This window comes from Lolium perenne, chromosome 2, assembly GCF_019359855.2.
Source record: "Lolium perenne isolate Kyuss_39 chromosome 2, Kyuss_2.0, whole genome shotgun sequence".
NCBI classification, from domain to species: domain Eukaryota; kingdom Viridiplantae; phylum Streptophyta; class Magnoliopsida; order Poales; family Poaceae; genus Lolium; species Lolium perenne.
Window position 1 is genome coordinate 32,083,989 of NC_067245.2, and position 5,953 is coordinate 32,089,941.

General features: G+C 43.5%; 1 long non-coding RNA gene across 1 annotated transcript; it reads left to right on the forward strand.

The window, feature by feature from the left end:
* Positions 1-1,106: 1,106 nt before the first annotated feature.
* Positions 1,107-3,663, forward strand: LOC127331714 (uncharacterized). Its single transcript, XR_007869947.2, has 4 exons — positions 1,107-1,393; positions 1,483-1,746; positions 2,476-2,529; positions 3,394-3,663. It is a non-coding gene; the product is annotated as an uncharacterized lncRNA (long non-coding RNA).
* The last annotated feature ends 2,290 nt before the right edge of the window (positions 3,664-5,953 follow it).

Consider the following 5,953-nt stretch of genomic DNA (forward strand, 5'->3'; position numbering starts at 1 on the left):
CCATTTAGTGAAGTAATCTGTAATGGCCAAAATCCACTCGTGGCCTTTGCTCGATGCAGGATGGATTTTGCCGATCATATCCATGCCCCAACCTCGAAATGGCCAAGGCTTGATGATGGGGTTCATTGCTGATGCGGGTACCATCTGCATCTTCCCAAACATCTGACACGCTTGGCATCCCTTATAGTACCTGAAGCAGTCCTCAAGCATGGTGGGCCAGTAAAACCCTGACCGCCTGATCAGCCACTTCATCTTATGAGCCGATTGGTGAGTTCCACCGGCGCCTTCGTGTACCTCGTGTAAGAGCCGATTCGACTCGGCTGGTCCCAGGCATTTGAGAAGTAATCCCTCCAAGGTCCTGTAGAACATGTCATCTCCTATAAGGACATATTTCATGGCCTTGTACCTTATCCGTTTAGGTGCCCCCGAGCCGAATCTTTCAAGTAATTGAAGATATCGGCTCTCCAGTCATCCTGTTCCAGGAACTGCACCTGAACATCGCCTTCATCTGTTACGTCCTTGTAGCCTGATGCCACCTGTGCGAGGTCGTTAGCCTCAGTATTTTGTGACCTTGGGATCCAATTAAAGTTTATGTACCTAAATTGTGCCATCAGCTCACGGCATTGCACCCATAATGGAAAAAGTGAGCTGGGAAATCACCAACTTTGAATCTCCAAAAAGTTCCACCGCTTCTGCCCCGGCTTCTGTAACATCCTAAAAACTGTGCATTTTCAAATTCATGCATTTCATCATATCAGCATGTTAAAGTTTCAGTTTTAGAAAATGTTTTACTTTACCTTGCATAAAAGTTTTATACTGCTAGTATCTTACTGGATTGGAGCTGTGCTCATTAAGTCCCGATACTGTACTGGGAGTATTTACAAATTTTCGTATTTTTATTTACATCAGATTTTGCAACCTACAGCTAATTCAGTTTTCAGAAAAAAATAGAGAAGAAAAGAAAAAAAGAAAAAAAAATAGATTGGCAAGGCAACCAATCAGCTCACCATCGAGCAGGCAGCATGCGTACGTGCTGACTCGCGTACGGCCGCGCGCAGCCGGCACATGCGAGCAGCCAGCAGCTCCGTATCCGTCCACCTTATTCTTTCATTTTTTTTTTCTCCACTAATGGCTGCTGGGACCCACAATCATCTTCTACCTCTGCCTGGAGTCTGTTTCGCGTACGAGTTGGTACCGGCTGCGAAATATCCCAGTTTTCTCGCTCGATTCCGCTCAGATTTCTTTGCCCCCTTGCCACGAAAATCCCTCTATAAATACCGCATAATCTCCTCCGTTTTTGCTCCTTAAAATCCCTAAATTTTGCGCCGCCAGGCTGCGCGAATTTCTCGTCGGAGTTTCGATCTGCCGCCGCCATTGAAGCTCAGAACCGGAGGTTCCCGTCGCCCAGAGAGCCCCTCCTTCACTTCGTGTTGTTCCCCTTCCTCGACCGCTTCGTCTCAACCCTTTTTTCCCTAACTGCAGTGCACGGAAACGCTTGGGAGAGGTCGCCGGAGCTATCGCCGTAGTTCACCATCGTCCGGAGCTCCATCCGCCCGTAGCTGCCACCCGAGAGAGAGGGACACGACGGGAGAGACATTACTGTGACCGCTGTTGTCTGCTGCATCTCGTCGTCCGAGTCTCCATCGCCAAGGACTACCAGAGACGCCGGGACGACGTCGCCGTCCACGCCTGACCACCACGCCGTCTGGTTCATCCAAATCGACCATCACCAGCAGCAGCAGCAGGGTAATGCACTAAACCAGAACAATCGTATCACATATGGCCACGTCTACCTTATTTTTCTTTTCTCACCTCGCGCACATGCGATCGATCGGTTCATATGTGTGCTAGCTAAAATCTAACTTCTAAATTCCATATCAAATAATCTGTAGCTCCGTTTTAGGTGATTCTTTTTGCATTAAGTTCGAAATTGAATTCTCTGTTACTTTCGTGTAGAAAGTTTCTCCATCCGAGAAACTTTTTCGAACAACGTTTCGGACAAAAATTATTAATAAACCTCGAAATGTTTAATCTTTTAAAATTCATTATTAAAGTTTTGTAACTCGGAATTGAACAAATAATATATTGTTGGATTCAGAAAAATGAGAGGAACATTTTGGTACTGTTAGTTTGTGCTTTTACAAAACTTGCGAATTTTTGCAATTTAAAATCGTTTATATAGTATTTCTAGTATATTTTAAATTCTGTAAACTATTTTAATATGAATCCAACGCAAAATTGCAGATACTTATATTGCCTATCCACCAGTATGCCTGCAAGAGATATTAGAAACTATTTTATACATATATATTTTGTTCATGGTTAAATGGCTATTTGAAACCTTTATTGCATTAATTGTTTATAAAAATGTTTGATATCCAATTTCTTTCCAGAGCATGCATGCATAATTTCATTATGTGTTTTACCTGTTTGTGTTGTTTGGTGTTTGATTGTGAATTATTTTGCTTGCGTTAGATTGCCCGGATTGCAACGAGTGCGATTGCGACGACTGTCTGAACACCGACCAAGGCAAGTGTCACAAACTCATTATCCTACTGTTTTATATGCATTGGTAGCTGTTTTATGTGCATAATATTTTCAAATTACTGGCCCTGGGATATTATCAAAGTGGAGAGGTTGCGAGAGATAAATGTTTTATTCTCTTAATGAAAACAACCATGTCAAATTAATACACCCCTGGGTGGTAAGTGGTAATGCTTGGTTTATGTTGAGTGGTTGCACCGGGGTCATTTCTATGGCAGCACCGTGTGCATCACACTTGAGGTTGGCCACCCAGGAACAAAGAGATTAGCCCGGTTTTCTTGTTTTAGTAGCTTCCAGTACAACCACATGCTATATGGGCTCTGGCTAGATTGAGTAGGTTGCGAGAACTCGACCCAATGTACAGAGGGTGGTAGATATTGGTAGGACGGAACACGTCCATTGTGGTTGAGGTATTGCTTCTGAAAGGTCTTGTCCTAGTCGACATTTGTCCATTTGAGCAAAATGCGCATCATGGAAGAAGAACAGACTAGGTCATGTGGGGAATGTGTACAACCTCTCGAGAGTGTCAAAACTAAGTACTTAGCCGTGTCCCCGGTTACGGACATCTATGAGCAATTAGAGCTTGAAACTGTTGGATGATCTCGTCAGTCGAATTTCTGAATATTAATGCACCAGGTGGATTATGGGTAGTAATTAGTCTTATTGATATACTATGTTTTGAATAAATGTTTTGAGAGTAGGGAAAACAAAACTGGCTTTACGCAAATATGAACTCCACCTGCCAAATATCATGTAGTTATAGGCGCCAGAAAAGCCACCATATGACATCTTGCCATTTCCATTCCAAGTGTAATGACCCTTCGGGGCTGCAACGTTTTTATGTTGCAGGTTATTCTGAAGACGAGTAAGAGATACCGTAGGTTGCGAGCTTACACCCAACATGTTCGCCTGTGGCGTGATGGAGCTCTTCGTTTATTTATTTGCTGCTTGAACTATGTTATTTTCAGCTAGCCTTGAGCTATGCGCTTTGTAATAATTATACCATGGATCATACGTTGTAATAATTGACGCATTTGCTATTCTGGTTATTCATCGAACTGTGTGTGCTAGCGATTGATCCAAGGGACTAGCACAGAAAGCACAGAGATTCAATCTGTATTCAGGTTGTGTCGCTTCAGATGGTATCAGAGCATTGTGTTGCCTGTAGGTTCGTGACCTTAGAAAATGGATTAGAAATAGGAAGACCATAGGAACTGAAAACTTATTTAATTTTGTCTTCTATCTTCTCGCTCTTCATTTCTCATAATTCTATATCTATCATTTGTCTCACTCTCCTCTGTTCAAAATAGTAGATGTTTATTGCCCACTTTAGTTAACAAGTCAAACCTCTGTTGAAATAATTATTGGAAAATATGAACATGATGATGAGGATGGTGATGAAATCAAAGTTGGTGCAAACATCGAAGAAGAAGATGAACAAGAGGACCCTGAGGAAGTGATCATCTATATCTCAAGTGATGATGAAGATCCTCAAGAGGATGAACCACCAGCCATAGATGCTCGCCCAAAGAAGCGCCGGTGCCAGAGGAGCACGGACTACATCAAACGCTTCAAGTTCTAATTAGGATTGCCCACCAATTTAGTCTTCGTCAGGAAATCGATATCGCAATAGATCTATGTCATATCAAAACATGTGGTATGGCAAGTTTATGTTTAGGATTTGCTTTTCTCTAAACTATGATTGTGTGGAATTTTCGTGAGGTTTATAAATCAGTATTATATTCGTTTTTACCAAAAGTTGTTGTCTGTGCGAGCTACAGTTTTTCTGCTGATGCTGTTTACCACGCGATTTTTCATGCCTTGCTGGTAACTCCAAAAATCACGAAAAATTCAGGTTAGGTGCGGAATTCGTTCCTGTACAGCCACAAAAATTGGCTAAATTTTCTGACGTATTTAAGTGCCTCTGCAAAATACGTTTTCACAGCAGTAAAATTCTGGACAGATTCTGTCTTTTTATAGGGATGTCTTGTTTGATTGTTGTGTAATATGTTTGGTGTGAATGCTTGCTGCCATGTTGGTGTATTAGTATGGGTAGTGTTTTCTTTAGTTTCTATCTATCTCTATTTACCTTTGCTGAACCAACAGATGCCTCCTCGACGTGTAAGGACCGGGACCAACAACACTGGAAACAACAACCCCAATCCTGATGTGCAGCTGCTGATCAACGCACAGGCACAACTCATGCAGACCATGAATCAGTTCATAGCGAACCAGAACCAGAACAACAATCACCACAACAACAACAATAATCCACCTCCAGGGGTAGATATGCTCACAAGGTTCCTGAGGTTGAGGCCTGCCAAGTTTTCTACTGCACCTGAGCCAATGATAGCATTGGACTGGCTGCGTCTTTGTGGACAAGGACCTAGTGACAGTGGGTTGTACCGAAGCTGAGAAGGTGAGGTTTGCTGCTCACTTGCTGGAAGGACCAGCTGCATCATGGTGGGATAATTACCAGATAACTCACCCCTTGCCGGAATCACCTGGGAAATGTTTCAAGAAGGGTTTCGCACAGCTCATGTTTCAACCGGAGTTATGACCTTGAAGAGAAGGGAGTTCGAAACCTGCGCCAGAACCACCGCACCGTGGCCGAGTACATAGAGGAGTTCAGCAACTTGGCGCGCTATGCACCGGAAGATGTGGATCGATGCAAAGAGAAAGGAGAGATTCCTGGATGGTTTGCATGATGATCTTGCTGTTCAATTGTCCATTGTGCATATTCCTGATTTTCAGACACTTTTGGACAAAGCAACAATTCTTGAGGGAAAGCAGAAGTAGGCTGAGAACCGCAAGAGGAAGCATAGCAATAACCACAACAACTCAGCGCCGCATCAGAGGACCCGCACATTCCATGATGGTAATGGAAATTCTGGACAACATAAGCATGGAGGCAGTGGACACAACCACCACGGTGGGAAGGGTCATCAGCACAAAGGAGGAAATGGCCACCACCATAATGGACAGAAGCATCTTCACCACAACTCTGGAAGAGGTAATGGCCTCAACAATGGAGATAGCAATGGCCGAAACCGTCCCAACAACTTCACCGGCAGGGATATCAGCCAAGTGGAGTGCTTCAAATGCAGGAAGACCGGGCACTATGCTAGTGATTGCCCGGAGAAGAAGGATGTGAATGCAAAGCCAACCCCGTTTCAGAAGGGACATGTCAACCATGTCAACGTGGAGGAAGTCTATGAGGAGCCAGACGCCGTGATTGGTACGTTTCTGCTCAATAATTTTTCAGCACTCGTACTATTCGATACTGGAGCATCACATTCATTCATATCGAGGGTATTTATGGATAGAAGTAAGATACCTACTAGTACCATAAACAGGCCTATTAAAATAAATTCACCTGGGGGAGAGATGATTGCGACCTATGGGTGTC